A 19,071-nucleotide genomic window follows, 5' to 3' on the forward strand; every position below is an offset into this window, starting at 1 on the left:
TTTTCAGCTTGGTGACCCCTGTTATCCACTCTTCTGGGGTACTTCCTAGGCCAGCATTTTGAAAGGCTTGACTGATCTTCTAAAAATCTTCCTGCATGGTTTTCATTTCTGTGCTCAATTTCTTGTTTTGGTCGTTCAAGTTCTTCAAATAACATGCTTGAGCTTCATAAAAACCTCCTCCACTTTGAATGCCCTGACTGATGCTCTTACCATAGACTACTTTTGGTATCAATCTGGTAGGATCTTTGTGTAACACTTTTGGTATTAATATAACCGGTTCTTTATGTACAAAACTTCCCTCGATCCTCGTAGTTTCTTCAATATGTTTTTCTTTGGCCGTATCATATTTTGTTTGATCATAAAACTTTTTGTCCATTTACGATTTCATTCCAATTTGATGAACAATCTTTTAAGTCAACACCTTTTGGTTATGCCATGGTCATGCAATGCAAACAAAAAGAAATCAATATGAACAGATTAGAGCAATGTAACAAAAATAAGAAAAAATAGAATAGTTAGTACCAACTAATGGAAAAAAAATCTATCTATTAAGGTATAAATCTTAATCTCATGCTTTCTAGTTCCATACTTTGTTTGGAAAATTTATCCTAACCGTATGATTTCTAGTTCGCATGCATTTATTCAGAGAGAAAAATAAATTAAATAAATTAAAAGCTAGAGCTTATTTCTCCTTTGTGTACACCTATGAACAGAGGTTCAGTACTGTCTTAGATTAGGAGAATTTCTAGGGTTTATTATATGCAGGTTTTTAGTTCTAGGAGTAAAGGTACCCGAATTATCCTTGTTAGTACCCCATTGGGCTGCTAACCCTCTATTCTAGTCCATCACAGACTAAAGTGGATAGAGTTCAATTCGAGGAGATACATTTCTCTATGCCTGACACAGAGAATAAATTCTCACGAAGACATAGAGCATATGAACCCCGAAAGTTACTTGCTAGGTCTGACACGGAGAATAAATTCTCACGAAGACGTCGCTTTCACTCCTACTTAAAAGGGACAAGCTTAATTAAAAAGCTTATGTTATGCAATGCAAGTGTTGTGTATGAGGAGAAATGCTCAAACCTCTAACAAACAAATAATTAATACCTGAATAAAATAAAAAATATTAATAAAATAATATAAATATAATAAGTAATAAAAAATTTGAAAGAAAAGAATTAAAAATTAAATAAATGAATTTTTAATTTCTAATTAATGGAGACAATTTATAATTAATTTTAAAGTTTGACAGTCCCCAGCGGAGTCGCCAAGCTGTCGTAACCGGTTTTCGCCCTGGCACGAATTTTTTACTTTGCGGGAAAAGTGATGTGAATAAATGGTTTTTAAAATAATTTGGGAGTCGCCATCGGCCTTTTGGGACAGGTAGGTCGAATACCTAAAAATTTTTTAAAAGAGTTTTTAAGAAAAATCAGTTAAAAGATGAACTGATCTGCGTTTATAACCAAAATTCTTTCTTTTAATAATAAAAAGGGATTCGTGGTCGGTTACGTTTAGGGAAGGATTAACACCCCTACAACGCCCAAAATTGGTACTTTTTAATTATACATTGTCTATATTATTAGGAATTTAAGAATTCAAATATATTTAATTCATAATTATGTTATTTCAAATAATTTTAAGAAAATATATTAATATGTATAAATAAGAATTTATTTATTTAAAAATATCAGAAAAAGGCTTCTAGGTGCTTTAAGACAGCTCTTTTCTTCGATATTAAAAATAAATAAATAACTAAAAAACATTTTTTAAAATAATTAATATAATTTATAAAAACAAGAGATTTATTTATTTATGAATATCAAAAAAAAAACTTCTAGGTGCTTTAAGACAGCTTTTCTTCGATATTAATAAATAAAATAAATATTAAAAATGGATAATTTTTCATAAAAATGATTTAAATAAAAAATAAATTATAATTTATAAAATTTAATTTAAAAAATATATATAAATATATTTATAAGACTAAGATAATAATAAAATAATAATTAACGCCATAATTAAAATATAAAATTAATAACAAAATAATATTGTAATTAAATAATGATCAAAATAAAAGAAATCAAAATTATAAAACTAAATATAAAAGTATTAAAAATAAAGATAATAATTCAAATATTATGAAAGATAATGGTTAATAGTGGAATTTAACCTAATTAATTAATTTGGGATATAAATATAAATTAATAAAATTATAAGGGATTAAATCGGTTATTTACCCTAAAGTATGTAATTATGCTGGAAAGGACTAAAATAAATAAAATTAAAATTAAAGAACCGAATTAAAAGGATTATAAATTGATTTAATGACTAAAATGTAAGGATTACAAATTAGGATGGCTGCGGAAAGGGTTTAACTTTTAGTTAATTACACACAGATCCCTCCCCAAAACAACATCGTTTGGGGAGGGCTATTTAAGCCCCTAATCGGCTGGCCCTTCGGGCCAGCTCTCATTTTCTTCCTCTCTCTAAACGGAGAGAGTTTAAACTCTCTCTCAGTTCTCTCTAGCTTCCAAATTTACCTAAAATATAGATCTAAATGCCCTAAGACCGAATCCGATCTTTGTTTTCCCTAAAAACCCTTAGGTTCCTGTAGATCTAATTTTTTTTACCTCCGAACTTTTGATTCCACGGTGGTTCGGCAGCTCTTCGATGGTGAGTTTCTTCTCCGTTTCTCTCCTTCTGTCTTTCATTTTCTTTGGATATGGTTGCTCTCGTCGTTACTGTTGTGTCTTGCTGGGTATCTTTTTTGTTTTTTTTTTCCGTCTTGCAGGTGATGGCTTTATAGCCTCGATGAGGCCCTCGTCGGACCGGGTATAAAGTCGAGTTCGGTGAGTCACCGAACTATGTGGTGACTCACCCCTAGAGCTTGCGACGTGGGCGGCGGGTGTTGAAGCATCAAAGCTTCTGGAGTTTTCAGCGAGGCGGCGGCGTCGTGGCCGAAGTGGGTTCGAACATCTGGCTGTAAAACTGGAAGCGGCGGCTGGGACGTGGCCCTAGGGTTATGATACCCTAGGGTTTCATCTGCTGGAGTCATATGGGCCGTTGGATCTTGCCAGATCCAACGGTAGAGAAACAAGGCGGCAGCTGAGAAATGTGAAACCCTAGGGTTTCCTCTGCATCCGGGCTGTTGGGCTAGAGTTGGGTCTGGGCATGTTGGGTCACTGTTGGACCTGATCTGGGCTCTGGGATCTTGTAATTGGGCATGTTTGTAATAATATTAATTTTTATTTAATAATAATATAATATAATAATAATAATATTAAAACAAAATAATAATAATAAATAAAACAAATGAAATAAAAAACTAGTGTCTTCACCATCTCTTGTTATTTTTATCATTTTGTTTTGGGTTTTTTATTGTAGTTTTTGATTTTGATAAAGAGAGTGAGCAATTCTTCAGTGGTTTATTGAAGTATTTATCAATGGTTGCTGAAAAATAATAACGAATCCATCAAAGGTGTTGGTGATGAAACAGAGAAGATGGAGAGCGGGCAAGATTAAGATTGATAAGGGAACGAGCTTGATTTTGGGTTCGAAAAACAACAATGCAAACCAGTTTTTAGTGAAGCTTCCATGTCACAAAAACTTCACAAGAAGATTCATAGCCCTCAATGACGCCAAGAACATGTTCGATCATTTGCTTCAATGGCATCCGATCATCTTCTAGATCCTATTTTCTAATGCTTTTTTTATTGATTCCTTCTTCGATAAATGTTTATTTGGCATCTTCAAGACGGTTTTCTCTTCCACTTTCGATGCATCCTAGCAGTCGAATTACTTCCCTCCGCCAATGCTCTATCCGTCACTGCAAAACCAAAAATAAATGATTTCATTTAGTCCTCAACAGCAACAACATGGGTTCGTGAATATGTGAAAAAGCTTATGAAGTTACTAATCAGGGATATGGCGATGGAAGCAACGAAATTCAACACCTTTTAGCACTTGCTTTGGGTTTCTTCGTTGCAAATCGAAGCCAATCGGCTGCTGAAAGTTGTGGTGGTGATGGTGGTGACAGAACTTATGAAGTTACTAACAAGGGATATGATGATGGAAACTGTTATTGTCGATAGGTGTTGGTTAGAAAAAGAGGATGGTGCTGACGGTGGAGGTGGAAAAAGAGGGACATTTTTTGATATATTCTTTATTTTATTTTTTAATTATTTTTATTTATTCAAATAAAACAAATTTAAAATTGAGAGGTGACGTGGAATATTTTGATTGTCTATCAAAATATTTTTTTAATAGAGTTAATGATTTGGGATAAACGAAATAATGATTTAAATTTTAAGGGAATAAACGTCTCAATTTTTTTTTAAGAATAACTCGATAGAAATGATATATTTTACCGGTATTAGTGCATTTAAGTATTTTAAAAAAATAGTTAAATTTAGTTTAATGTCCTAAGTAAAAAAATGCATCTTTATTATTTTAAAAAATTTATTAAAATTCTAGACTTCTTTTTATAGATTTTTTTGTATCTGCCATTGAGTGGTGCAATCATTTCTATATATTTTCGTAGTCAAAGGATTTATAATATTTATATAATCAAGATATTAGATGCCTAATTTACCCTTAATTAATACCATTAATAAACAATATTCATTTTTTCTCTCATTATTTCCGAGGTTTATTCTTAATTAATCTGAACCAACTCACATCGTAATCTGGTTAAAGAGTGACTCTCTTACCTATAAATTTTTACATAAATAAAAATTCAAATTTAAGACATATTTAAAATATATTAAATTACTTATTATTTGAATCAAGCTGTTAATAAAAATATTCTTTAATATTTTGAAACAAACACCGCTGGAAATAGCTTTCTATATAGACGGTGGGTAATAAAACCGAGGTTTAGCCCCTGATTCCACATGTAGCACATATATTCGTTTCTTTCGGCTTGCTGAACGGAATTTAGCATACTCTCTCCTAAATATATTAATATTGGGTAAACTATACGTTTAGTATCTAAATTGTTACTTTTATTTCATTTTGATACATAAATTTGATTTTTCTCAAAATCATATATAACATTTAGTTCATGTTTTATTTTATTATCTATCGATAAAAAATTAACAGAATTATTGATGTGATATATTTTTTATTTTTTCAACGACGACATGACATTACCTTAATATATTTTAATTTTATATTTTCTATTAATAATCTATTTTTTCTATAATTTTACAATTATGTTATTTCTTTAAATTTTAAAAATTTGTTTCGTCAAACATAAAATTTAATATTCATTCCTGCATATGATCTTACATATATATATATATATATATATTGATAGTACTAGATCAATATATTTTTAAATACACTAGTTTTCTGGGACACACACATATATATATAGTTTGTTATTTAATAATTATTTTTATTTTATGTAAATATAAAAAAGTAAAATAAAAAATTTAAATCATATTTTAAGTAATTAAATATTTAATATAAACTGCAGTTTAGTATTTAAAAGTGGCTGCCACCCGTGTAGTTTACTCATATAAGTATCATGGTTTTATTCTTTCACTTTTTTCATTAGTCACTTTTTTATTTAACAATAAAATCATCAAATTATCTTAAAATTACAAAAACATTTTGGTTAAAATATGTTCCAAACCCTTTACTCTGTTTATATTTAGAATGTAGTCATCGTGCATCTATTTTCAAGAAAAAAGTCCTTTCACTTTTCAGATTTAACAATTCAAGTCTAATTGTTAGCATTGTTAAGATTCTTCTATTAAAATCGTTTATGTGACAGTACGAAGCAAAGAAAATATTTAACTTTGAAGTCACTTGAAAAAATATTATTGTAATGGACCTGGTTAATTAAAATTTTATTGATGTTAACAATTAAAATTTATTTTTTAATATAAAAACAGAGGGAGCAAATTTTTGAAAATAAAAGTAGGATTAAATTATACATGTACGAAGAGTACATGGACTTGAAATATATTTTAACCAAATATTTTGTTTCCTATAATTCGTCTTTTTCATTAGACATTTTTTTTTCTTTAGCAATAAATAAAATGACCAAATTATGCTACAATAAGAAAACATTCCCATTGCTTAGTTGTCTATTAAATGCCTTACAATCATGCATGCGATAATCCCATGCAGACACAATTATTCCCCAATTAAAATTGTGCTTTAACCATCCACATCATCTGCCATGCCATAATGGCGAGATATCTACTCAGGAAAGGGATAATGATAAAATTACCTCTTAATGTCTATGTAAATAGTCATTTTGTTCATGTATTTTTGTTGTCGAGTGTTTTAACTTTTAATTTTTTATCAAAATAAATTATGTTGGATGAAAATCATTAATTATTATCAGTCATCATTATATTATTGATATAATATTTTTATATGTGTTTTAATTAATGATGTGATAAATATCACGTTATTATTTATAAGTGATGTGACACGTGACACGTCATCATTTTAGGTGACATGACAACACATATAAAAATATCATGTCAATAATATGTACTGATTGTTAACGGATTTTATTAAACAAAGACTATTTCGACAAAAACTTAAAATGTTCTAAAATACGAACAAAAGACAAAACGACCACTTATACAAATTTTAAAAGTTAATTTTATCATTACGTCCTAACAAAATATATGGATAGCATCCTGGATAGAGATGAGAACAAACCTTTCTCTATGGATTAAAAGACAATGAGATCATATGTCGGATTAGAACATCTTGCATCAGTCAAGTGATTACGACTCATTACAAATGAACTAAGAATAGCATCTGCGTTGGAGATGGGAACAAAAACTGTTGGAAAGATTTAGTTAGCCAGTTTTAAAGGTTATCTTTTACTATTATCTTTGATAAGCTACGTATTTAGTACCTAAACCATCATATTTGACGTTTAATTTTTGTTTCGTTTTAATATTCATTCGTTCAAAATTAACACGTTTAATAACTAAACTATCTGTTTTGATACGCTTTACCCCTCCGTTAAAAACTTAACACGTTTAGTAACTAAACTATCCGTTTTGATATGCTTTGGTATTTAAACTTTCAATTTTTTTCAAAACTTACCGTTAAGTTTTTAACGGGTAATAAAATAAAATAAAAACTAAATGTTATGGTTTTGAAGAAAATAAAAAATTAGATACTAAAACGGATTAAAACTAATATTTTAGGTATTAAACACGTAATTTATATTATTATTTTTCACATCTGGTTTTGGACACTTTGGTTGTCTCACCCCAGAATATCTTTAGTATTTGAGAACAACTGTAGATGGAGAGGATTATCAATTGTTTAGCGGTTCATACACAACGGATGCGTAATTTCTATATTATGTGCATAAATTTTTAAAAGATCATATTAATTTTTTTAGAAATGTAAGGTCTCCAACTCGGTTCGGTTCATCATGTAGCAGCCCACAATCAATTATGATTTAGTAGACTTGTTCGTCCACAATCAAACCAATATATATTGAGCATTTGGTGACACTTTCGTCCACTTGGAAGCTTAGGGATTAATGTAGTTTAACAATTATCATATAGTAAACTTCTTCATCCAGCTATTAATTTATTCAAATTAACCAGAGAGTTTAGTTGAAAAGTATGCACTTATGAGTTGATGACGAAAGTAACGCTTATATTACCTAAATATTTGATTAGTATCTGTAAAAATATTTTAAAAGGTAGAGATACAGATCTCCAAATAAAAAATTATTTAATTTAAAAATTCAACGAGTTACAACATATTTCAGCTATCGATTTATTTTATTTTATTATGGTTAATAATCGATTAAAGATGATAAATGATTATTACTCAAATGATCTTTTTGATAATTAGACTTTTTAAAATTATAGAATGATCGTTAAATTATTAAATTATTACAAAATGATCATCACGTTATTCTTATATAGTTTGATGAATTTAATATTAGATAATTTTTAATCAATCTCAATGTGATCTCATGATAGAATTTGTCTTTAGTCCTAGATAAAGACACATATTTTACAAATAATGTTGTTTGAACATGGGTCACCAAAATATATATATATATTAATATTATTACCGAGACTATTTATACCTTCATAATTAATTAAAAAATATAACATCAAAAAATGTTTAATGTTTAACTAAACAGTCATGTTAGTCCATTTTTTTGGAGCATTTTGACATAACATTTTATTTTAGGGTAAAAAGGACTTTATTGTTTGACTAAATAATAATTTTGATCCATATTCTTTAGTTTTAGAGCATTTTTGCCCCAACATATCATTTTAGGAAAAAATGTCCATATTTTTAACATTAAACCATTTGTTGACTAACGGTTTCCATCTTAAGGGATCTCTTTACCCTAAAATAAAACGTTGGAGTTCAAAATGAAAAAAGAGTAGTAAATTATTCAATCAAAATCTATGAACATTCGTTGACATTATGCCTAATTAAGAATATGCATAATGTCAAAATTAGTCCTGAATATTACCAAAAAGGTCATTTTGACCTTTATTCTTTTTTTAGAGCACTTTGGTCCCCAACGTCTCATTATAAGACAAATAGGCCTGTAAACGAACCGAACGAACACGAACGGGGTATATTCATGTTCGTTTAACTTTAACCGAACAAATGAACAAACACGAACATAAACGAACAAAAAATTTCTGTCGTGTTCGTTCGTTAAGGAAAGCTTTTTCTTGTTCGTTGTTTGCTCATTAAATTATAAACAAACACAATAAAAACGTACAAGAACAAACGAACGAACGTAAACGAACACATAAATGAACATAAAAGAACGTAAAATAATATAAATGAACACATATTTTTTCTTTCCTAATAATTTAGGATTATATTATTTAATTGTTTTGAGCTTTTTTATTTATTTAAAATTAATTGAATTTTAAAATATTATGGGTATCATATTAAAATTTATTGGGTTTTAATATTTTAAATGGGTATAGAGAGATTAAGCTAAACATAAACGAATATTACCGAATGTTACGAACGTAAATGGACGAACGAGCCCTCTGTTCGTGTTCGTTCATTAAGTAAACGAGCAAAATCTTGTCATGTTCGTCGTTTAATAAATAAACGAACTTCGCCGAATGGTTCACGAACATTTCGTTGAACGTTCGGTTCGTTTATAGGCCTAAAGACAAAAATGCCCCCAACGTTTGATTAAATAGTCACTTTGACCCTTATTCTTTTATTCTGGAGCATTTTAGCCCCACAACGTTTCATTTTAGGGTAAAAATCCATATTTTGAAGCGTTAACCATTTGTTAACTAATGATTTCCATCCATGAAGGGACCTTTTTGTCCCAAAATGAAACGTTGGAGGTATAATGCTCCAAAAAATAATAGGAGGCTAAAATTACTATATTAATAAACATTGGAACCTAATTTTAATATCTTAAAAATAATAATTTAATTTTTCAAAACACAACAATGATATATTCTTTTTTTATAGAAAGTTTATAGTTTTATTGAAAAGAGAAAATATCTATAATTACGATGAAGGTTTACAATTATAATCGTAAACTAAATCAGATATTTTCCTAAAATCATTGGCACAAAAAATAAGTTACTTGAAATCATATAAATGCCATACAAAGAAAATGTTAAAAGTCAATAAAAAAACTCAAACAAAAGTTAAATACCAATAAATCTGATTGCATCGGTAAATGAACCACAAAAGGAATCAAACTATTGAAAAACCACCGACAAACTATAAATCAGAGTCGAACGACATAAGAAAACTACCCACGAGCACAAATCACATATTAAAATCCAATATGAGGATCCAAAGTAGGAAATATTAGCAGAATAACAAATAAGTACCACTTTAATAAGTTAAGACGATGTAAAATTCAACCTAAAAAAATGATTAACAAAATAACGATTAAAAGACATAAAAAAATGTGTTATAAAGACAAAATCATTAAAAATTAAACATCAAAAGAGAATAAAAATCTATTATAAAAAGTAAAATAAAAATAAAGAATACAAACCATCGATAACCAACCTCCGTGCCATCACTAACTAATAAAAGAGATGTAAAAGAATAAACATAAGCTACAATCGGGCTTAAGCTTAAGAACATGGCTAGACTACGAAGTCTTGACTTTCAATTACTATTCGGACTTTGAAACAACGCTACGCTTACTATTCGGACTTTGAAACAACGCTACGTGGACTATTCGGACTTGGAAATAACGCTACGCGGATCACCCAACCTACAAAACCCTTTCCCCCTTTCTTTTCGCTTGTGTCATTTCGCCCTTTCAATTGAGTTTCCTCGTCTTCAAACCCTTCCTTGTTCGAATTCAGATCGACCCCAAAAGGTTCGATCTCTCACAAACCCTAATTTTCATCTCTTCTTTTATTGCTTCTCTTGCTCTCTCACTGATTCACTGATTCATATTATACATGCTGATTCGTTTTTTTATTATTTTTCTAGGGTTTTATTCGAAGCATTTACAACTCCTTTTCTCAGTTTGAGGTCAAAGACTTGTGGAGCATAAGAACTATATAAAGGAAGATGTTTGGTACAACGAACCGTAAGTCTTTCTCTCCTCTTTAATCTTTATTGCTGAAAAGAAATTGAGTTTTGGATTCGATTCGTTGAGCCGATGAATGATTGAGTGTATCATTGCTTCTGTTCTTTCAAACTTGAAGTTCATGGATACTAACTTATGTAGTTTTTTTTTTAAGTTTTGAACTTTTTTAGTCTTTGCATCAAGGAAAGGAATATTTATTAAAAAAACTTCCACAAATTTCAATGGTAATATTCACTGATTACCGTTTTCTTCTTATTCCTTTGAATGTTTACCAGTATCATTTTTAAGATAAATCTTTTTCCCACTGTTGGGGCTTTACTCTACTGCACATAGTTAATACAAAAAAAGTATTGTGATATGTCCTGTGGTACGTTGCTTGCTTCTTGACCTGCCCTTAGTTATACTATTTAATAGAAAAGATTTTGTGCTTGTTATTGGTCAGTTGTTGTGCATTGCCTGTGGCTTGTATATATCCGTTTGTATTTTTCATCCATCAGGGTTTACATTTGTTGTATCTTTAACTAATATGTGTGTATATTGCATGTTTTTTGAGAATAAATTTGTTGTAAGTTGTTACATGAGAATATTTTTGAAAAAATAAATAATTGTTAGCAACTCTTTTAACAGCTTTTGGGCAACCAACAAGTAGCCCATTTGCATCCCAATCTGCTTTTGGGCAAACCATCCAAGTAGCAATCCGTTTGCATCTAATTCTTCCTTTGGTAGTCCAACCCTTTTGGCTCCCAAACAGGGGGTTCAATATTTGGTGGTACTTCTACTGGCGTGTTTGGTGGTGCAGCCCAACCTTCTCCATTTTCCTCGACAACAACCTTTGGTGCATCATCATCTCCAGGTTTTGGAAGTTCTATGCTGCTTTTGGCAGTTCATCTTATCGTTTGGTGTAAGTGTATCTGTAGGTCTTTTATTCTATCATTAAATTGAGTTCTTCGTTTCACATCCTTTTTGCTCTTGTACAGTATAAGTAAACGGTGTGTGATTGGTCTTGGTATTTATGGTGCTTTAGTTCTAATACCACTTGTGTAGATCATTGAGTTGTTGTGTTATGTAGGAAAAGGAATGAGAGCAACATTTTCATAAGTAGTACTTATGGCCTGTTTATTCATGTCATTGATCTTAATGTGATCTATAACGAGAGCAACATTTTCATGCAGAACTTGTTATTTTTATTTACATTTGATTGCTAATTTTTATAATCTCTTTTATATGCATTGCTACTCCTTACCCATTAGCTCTTGGAATACTTGGTGTCATTTTCGTTAGTGTTAAAGTGATTACTACTTTTTGTAGGCTCTTCTGCTTTTGGTCAGAAGCCAGCATCGGTTTTGGGTCTACTCCTACTCAATCAAGTCCTTTTGGAAGCACAGCACAGCAATCACAGCCTGCATTTGGTAGTGGTATGTTTGGATCCTCCACACCCTTTGGTTCAACTCAGTCTGCCTTCGGTGCCGGAGCACCCCTGCCTTCGGTGCCGCAAGCACCCTGCCTTTGGTTCTACTGGGAGTCCAGCATTTGGGAGCACTGGAACTGCATTTGGAGGATCAAGCACATCTTTTGGCACATCTAACACTCCTGCTTTTGGAGCCTCAGCTTCTGCTTTGGTGGTTCGGCCAATACTGCTTTTGGAGCGTCTTCTCCTTCCTTCAGCTTTGGGTCTAGCCCTGCTTTTGGACAATCAACATCAGCATTTGGTAGTAGTCCTTTTGGGGACAACTACAGTTGGAGCACAAAGTTCTCCTTTCGGTAAGTAATTTTGAGTTTACATGATCATTATAACTTTGAAGTTGATATTTTTCTTGTAGGAAAGATATATTTCATTGGCCATACATGTTGGTACCAAGAGTTTATATATATGCATACATACACGCACATGCACAAATATTACTTGTACTGATAGGAAAATTTTATATATTTCATTAGCCATACATGTTGCTTACCTAGGAGTTATATGTGTATACATACATATATGCACATATATAATAACTGACTTCTTTGAGTTATGCAGGAAGCCAGTCTTCTCCTGCATTTGGAAGCACAACCTTGGCCAGTCTACCTTTGGGGTCAACGTGGGGGAAGTAGAGCAGCTCCTTACCGCCTACAACTGATGCAGATAGTGGGACTGGTACACAGCCTGCTGCAAAGTTGGAGTCAATATCAGCGATGCCTGTTTACAAAGATAAAAGTCACGAGGAGCTCAGATGGGAGGATTATCAGTCTGGAGATAAAGTACCTTATGTCAAAATACTGTAGAGCTTTGAAAGTTAATCATTCTCCTTTCTGTGTTTGACACTGACTAGTTTGCTGTATTAACTCGAAATATCAGGTGGACCACAGCAGTCTGCTCAGCTTCTGGAGGGATTGGATTTGGTGTGTCAGCTGCACCTGCACCTGCTCTGCTAATCTTTTTGGCGGCTCTTCAACATTTGGTCAAACATCTGCAAATCCTTTTTCCGGCACAAGTGCCAATCCATTTGGTTTAAAACCCCCATCCTTCAATAGTACAAGTTTGACGACCTCGGCTACTACATCAAATCCTTTTCAAGCAACATCATCAAGCCTTTTGGCCCAACTTCATCACACCTTCAATATTTAGTTCTACAACTGCTACATTTGGAACTGGTTCATCTCCTTTTGGATCATCTGTCACTCATTTTCATCTTCGCCATCCATATTTGTACTGGTGCAGCTCCAGCAACAACTCCCACATTTGCTATGGTTGAATTTTAGCAGCAGCAATGCATCTTCTGTGTTCAATTCTACCCCTGCAATTGGGCAGACAACCTCCACATTTGGACAAATACAAGTAATTGGTATCAATACACCTTCACTGGGTTTGGTGGAAATTTGTTTTCTAGTTCTCTGTCATTGGCTCCTAGCAACAACCCAGCTGGCTTTGGCTCATTAACTAAGTCACTTGTAAAAATCCCTTCCATTAATTTTCTTTTCATCATGATTATGATCCTTTGCTTGTCTTATTTTTTAGAGGTAAGCTGTAATGGTTATTGTCTTGAACTTCGATCGAACTGGTTTATTCTGTAAATTTTCCATGTTGTTGCAGGATTAAGAGTTATCCTCTTTCTTTATGAATTCAGAGTTCAAACTAATTGTAGTTTTTTGTCTTGCGGGTTAGATGCCCATTATTTTATTGAATGAAGAGACATAGATGATATCTTTGAGGATAATTTTTGTTTATCTAAGGGCGAGGGAGTATGGAGCTCTGATTTGATTAAACATCATGACTGCTTATTGATTATGTGTTTAGACATTTATTGAAAACCCAATTGTGCTAACTTTTATGATTTTAGGGTTTTGCTGCTTTTAATTTGCAATAATGCTCTGTAGGCTTATGCAAGTGTCTTGTGTAAGCGTGTATGCTTTTTTACCTGTTTTGATCATAACAAGTTTGGCCCATTGCTGCTGCAGCCCTCTTTTGCATCACTTTTCAGCCGACACAGACTGCCAGTGCTTTCAGCTTTAGTAATCTCGGTCAGATGCAATCAGGTAGGACAAATTTTATCTTGAATATTATCATTGAATGCGGTGAGAGCCTTTCTTCCAATGCTTCTAACTACAATGATTTTTTGTCTTTTATAGGTGGCGGATCAAGCATTTTTGGTCAGAATAATATTGGCGTACCGTATGTTCAATATCCTTTTTGTTTTGGTTCTGTTTTCACGACCACTTATACAAATCACCTCCAAGCATATCCATATCTATTACTAGTAGTTCGTACATGTGTATGCCTGAACAATTGGTCCATGGTTATCTACATAGTTTGTGATTTTATATTTCTGTTTGGCAGGTCTATGACACAAAGTGCTGCTGTAGTGCAACCCGTGACTATAGTAATCCTTATGGAACCTCCTGCAATGCCTCAATGTCAATTGGTCGATCTGGGACGGCACCATCTGTTCAATATGGGATTTCTAGCATGCCTGTAACTTTCTGGCGTTGCTTCTTAGTTTTCGAGTTTGATCTGCTTTTTTTTTTACATATTATAGATTCTCTCTCTCTTTTCCCCTTCCTTCTTTCCCTACCTCCCTTCATGCTTGATGTAATGTTTTTATCAAAATTAAAATAAATATTGGTTTACTGGTAATTTATCAGGTCATGGACAAATCTGCTCCTGTTAGAATATCGCCTTATTAACTTCTCGATACCTTTCACAAAGACGGATTAGTTGCCTGCAAGAAAAATCATCCTAAAAATCAAAAGGTGAGAGTGCTACCTATCTTGAAATAGTAACTCTACCCTTCTTATTTGAAATGTTATTGCATTACTGGGCTATATGATTTGATAGTTCTTATGTTTCTTGGTTTCTTTTGTACACTAATGTCTGTAGGTTCCATTTTTCAATGATGATGAAGAGACACCGAGCAAACCTAAGGCTGATGCAGTTTTTATTCCTAGGGAAAACCCAAGGGCTCTGGTTATTCGTCCCGCTGAAAACTGGCCTTCAAGAACTTCTATAGAGAAATCCTTACCTTTGAAGGATGCATCCACTCCAGTGCATGAGAATGGTAAGATACTTTCAAGCTCATCCGATCTCCTTTTGTGGACCAAGTGAATCACAGACTAGAGCCTAAGCTTATATAGATGGACAAAATTTGATAGCCTTGAAGTATTTAACCTTTTGCAGGCTTTTTTTATTCTTTCAATGAGTTATTTACCGTAATTTGACGATACAAGGTTCTCATCAATTGTTTCAAAATGGGACGAAATTCAATAGCCTTGAAGTAAACTTATTGCAGGCTTTGTTTATTCTTTCCATGTGTTCACTTGACAGTATAAGGTTCTCATATATCGTCTCAAAATGCCATGGATGCCAAAGTCCTTGGTAAAGGCATTTGAATTTTTTAAATTTATTCAAACTAGCGAGCTAACCAAGTAAATACCAATTAGCATGGAGAAAAAAAAATATGGTAATGCTATGTGTTAAGTCTCTTTTCTGGTGCCACTACAATATTCTTATTGCTGTTGTTGCTCTAACTCTTCATTTTCCTTGAAATACCTGTAACCCATCACCTGTTTCCAACAAATATTGGACACAAGTATTGGGGTCTGACCCTACAATGGATCTTTCAAATACATGGAGAAACTTGCAAAAAAATAATCATACTCTCATTGGTTAGATACTATAACCCGACACTAACCCATGTTCGAGTAACATAGCTTGTTGCGTTAAAGAAATGCTCTGATTAAGTCTTCAGATGTGTGAATTTGCTTTTATCTTTTTTATCTGAGTACATTGATTTTTTACTGCTCGTGGCTGACTCTTTGGAGCATCATCTTCATTTAGGCAGAATTTCTGATGATGGATTCAATGCTGAGGATAAAGATAGTAAGTAGAATCTTTTACATGAAACTTACTCGCCTTCAATTCACTATTGTGTCATTTTATTAATTTTATGCCATCAACAATGATGTGAAAATTGCACGGGTTAAAAAATATTTTTCTGTTTGTATGGCATGATGTAGGATCTGTGGCTCCATGAACTGTTCTTTAACTTTATAGAGAGGCTAAAAAAACCAGTTGGCCTGTTGTCAATTCCTTTGGAGTTTATAGTATTCATGTAGGACAAAAAACAAAGCATTTTAGAGTAATAATCTCTTTGTGATAAAAATGACGAGTGTTCTTTTCTGATTAGCAAATCAAGTTGCTAGCATCTTTGCTACTTTTAATATGATCCTTTTGATTGATATGATTCTTGTAGAAAATCCAGCTGAAAATGGCCTTGTGAAGGAGCAAATACATCATAACCAGAAAGCTAATGGAGTCCATGAGCGTGTGGCTGATGTTGAGGCTCGAATGCCAAAGCTCCGACAGTCTGATTACTATACAGAACCTAGAGTCCAAGAACTGGCAGCAAAGGAAAGGGCCGAACCAGGGTACTGTAGCCATGTCAAGGACTTTGTGGTTGGGCGGCATGGTTATGGAAGCATAAAGTTTCTGGGAGACAGATGTGAAAGGCCTTGATCTGGAGTCCTTGTCCAATTCAACAACCGTGAGGTAATTGTTTACATGGATGACAGCAAGAAACCTCCTGTTGGACAAGGTCTTAACAAACCTGCAGAAGACACTTCTGAACATCAAATGCTTTGACAAGAGGACCAGACAGCAGTATACAGAAGGGCCAAAGGTTGAGAAATATAAGGACATGCTTAAGAAGAAGGCCGAGGACCAAGGGGCCGAGTTTATCTCATATGATCCTGTCAAAGGAGAATGGAAGTTCAGGGTAAAGCACTTCAGCAAATACAGGTTGGAAGAGGAAGAGGAGGAAGAAGAAGAGATGTGAGATCTGCACTGTTGCAGGTTGCTGACTGATATAAGAAGATAGGGACACTGTTTGCCTGCTTCAATAATTGTTTTAAGAAAGAGTCTTTTGTTGTGTTTGTCTCCATGAATAGTTGTTTTGAATTGTACAGAAGTTGGGAAATTGTGTTTTTACTTGCTCTGACTATCGGTTGGGGTTTTATTATTGTTAGATTGGCAAGTCCTTGGACATATTTACTTCTGAATTGGCATTATCGTTGTATGGGAAGGGGTTTTAGCAATTACGAGGCTGTTGATGGATTTACATCAAAAATTTTCCTTGCCTTCGAATTTGACCCAAATAAGGGTTGGTTTATTACAATGCAATGGCCGTCCACAAAAATTGTCATTTTTCTGCGCTTAATAATTTATATAAATTTAAAACATTTTTTGTTGTAATCGAAAAATTACATTGCGGGTTAAGGGTTTATAATTGAACATATTATGAAGATAGTAACTTGCCTGTATGAAGCCGGAGTCGTTAATAATCACCGGTCAACCATATGGTGGTTAATTTGTTCCCATACCTTGTACATACCGCCCATCACACTGTGGGAGTTGGCTATGTTCGAAGTCGTTACCTTAACCGCATAAGGGGATACCGAAGGCAAGACTAGTGATTGGAGTGACGGCATAACAAGGTTACTGAAAGGTGCGGCTGGATCACCTCCCGTTGAATATTTTAGTTTGACACTATCTTCGATTGCAATTGATTTTTACTGTTTTTAAATATTTTTTTAATTCTATATGATCAAGTATTTTAAAATTTATTTTCCTATCACGGGAGCAATCAAATCATTTTATATTAACAAATATTTTAAACTTTATTTCACTGTAGCATCGAGATTGTTCTCTTGAAAATTTTAAACTCTCATATGATATAAGTAATTTTTTAATACAAAAATATTCCCTCTGCACTCTCCCCACGAACCTTTTGACCCTAGCGCCGCTGCTATTGATTCTGACAATAGGTCCACTAAAAAACCCTGCCGCCTCAATGATGATCCACCTGATGAGGGTGGAGCCACTCTCGATGCGATGGATGCCACTATGGAAAACGTTGAATCTACCCTCCAGTTCCGCCCGCTATGCCTTCCTACAAAGAAAAGCCTTGGTGATGATGTGTGCGCGCCGAGTGATGATGATATCTCGGATGAAGATGAAATTGAGTTAATTGAGGGTGATGTTTCTAGAGGATTGGTCAACAGTATGATCGCTATAAATTTCTATGAGAGAGTTCAGACCTTGGCTGAGAAAAGCCTCGATCAAACTGTTGTGGTCAAGATCCTTGGCCGAAGAACTGGATTTACAACTTGCAATAAGATCTATGATATCTGGAAGCCTACCTAACCGATCAAACTCATGGACATTGAAAACAATTATTTTCTTGTCACTCTTCGACCTCGCTCCCACTTCCTGAAAGTTCTGAGGGTCCTTGGACCATCTTTGGTCACTATTTAACCGTTGAGCCTTGGACATCAGACTTTTCTCCTTCGCAACCACATCCAAGCAAGGTCATTGCATGGATTCGGCTAACTGGTTTGCCTGTAACTCTGTATAAAAGAAGCCTTATAACTGAAATTGTAGAATGTATTGGTTCAGTAATCTGCATTGACTATCAAACCGAGAGTGGTCAGAGAGGTCGCTTTGCACGTATGGCTGTCAAATTGGATCTCAACAAACCTCTGATCTCTAAAATACTTATAAACGAGCGTGTGCAAATTGTGGAGTATGAATCGCTTCCAATTATCTGCTTCACTTGTGGGAAATACGGCCACAATGTTGATGGTTTCCCCTCAACCAAATGTTCTACAACCGTTGAACAAACCTCCACGCATGATCCTGTTATTCCTAACCCTAAACACGACACTGCCCCAACTTTTGGACCGTGGATGATGGTGGAGAGACGTACCCGTAAACCTTCCAAATCCACTTCCACCCAACCGACCAAAATGCCTGACTCTACAATCAAAGGTTCTAGCTTTAATCCTATCTATGATTCCACTGAATGTGATTTTGATATCCCAGCAAATAATGATCCTTTACCCCCTGTTATTTCCCACGCTAATAATATTGCAAGCTCCTCACATGCCAAAAAGACCACCAAGCCTAAAGCTACAGCCAACAAAAGTTTATCAACTACCCACAATAAAACTCAGGTTGTTGTCCGCAAGCTCTTG

The 19,071-nt window shown here is 33.4% G+C and overlaps 1 pseudogene; it reads left to right on the forward strand.

Annotated features, from left to right (window-relative positions):
* Positions 1-684: 684 nt before the first annotated feature.
* LOC120117179 lies at positions 685-17,182 on the forward strand (annotated as a pseudogene).
* Positions 17,183-19,071: the final 1,889 nt, after the last annotated feature.

The sequence above is a fragment of the Hibiscus syriacus genome, unplaced genomic scaffold, assembly GCF_006381635.1.
Source record: "Hibiscus syriacus cultivar Baekdansim isolate YM2019G1 unplaced genomic scaffold, ASM638163v2 tig00110319_pilon, whole genome shotgun sequence".
Taxonomy (NCBI): Eukaryota; Viridiplantae; Streptophyta; class Magnoliopsida; order Malvales; family Malvaceae; genus Hibiscus; species Hibiscus syriacus.